The sequence below is a fragment of the Hyla sarda genome, chromosome 4 (assembly GCF_029499605.1).
Source record: "Hyla sarda isolate aHylSar1 chromosome 4, aHylSar1.hap1, whole genome shotgun sequence".
NCBI lineage: Eukaryota > Metazoa > Chordata > Amphibia > Anura > Hylidae > Hyla > Hyla sarda.
The window spans coordinates 90,450,915-90,451,726 of NC_079192.1; the positions used below are offsets into that span (position 1 = coordinate 90,450,915).

At 51.0% G+C, this 812-nt stretch overlaps 1 pseudogene; it reads right to left on the minus strand.

Annotated features, from left to right (window-relative positions):
* Positions 1 to 258: 258 nt before the first annotated feature.
* On the minus strand, positions 259 to 395 carry LOC130267862 (U2 spliceosomal RNA; annotated as a pseudogene).
* Between the last annotated feature and the right edge of the window lie 417 nt (positions 396 to 812).

Below are 812 nucleotides of genomic sequence, written 5' to 3' on the forward strand. Positions count from 1 at the left end.
ACGAAAACGATAAAATTCGGTAAATTAGACATTCGTGCCGAACCGAATTGCACATGTCTACCACAAGGTGAAGAGATTATGGTGCCCGTGCTTCAACTCAGTGAGCCTATCCTCCCAGTGAGCTTCGGCACCTCGGGGTCACCACTTCCCGAGGCACAAAAGTACCTCGGCTCTAGACCCTCTCAGCCTCATGGCGAGACCCGGAGGGAACAGGTCACATCGGGGCAGCCGTCGAGCTGATTCCTCAGAACCAGCCGCGGAAAGCCCTGGTACACCTGCATCCTTCATGCAGCACCCATCCCACCAGCCCCATACCGGCGTCACCGTACACCGACATGAAAAACTGATAAGAACAGATACTACACTTGATCTTAGCCAAAAGGCCGAGAAGCGAACACCCAGCAAGTTCCATGCACAAGCCTTTTTCTGATGAATGGGACTCATGCAGGGAACTTGCTAGGGGTCATACGGTTGCAAAGGATCAACTTTTGGGTACATGAACTGTCCCTTAAAGGGGTACTCCGCCTCTAGATATCTTATCCCCTATGTAAAGGATAGGGGATAAGATGTCTGATCAAGGGGATCCTGCTGCTGGGACCCCAGCAATCTCCATGCAGCAACCAAAATTCTAAATAGTATGTTTAGATCACTGGTTCCTGTGGTGGGATTCGTGACATCATGCCACACCTTCTTGTGACATCACACCACCTCCCATAGACATAAATGGAAAGGGCGTGGCGTGAGGTCACGACCCGCACCACGAGAACCCAGAGTTCTAAATATATTATTCAGAACGCCGGGTGCTGCATGAA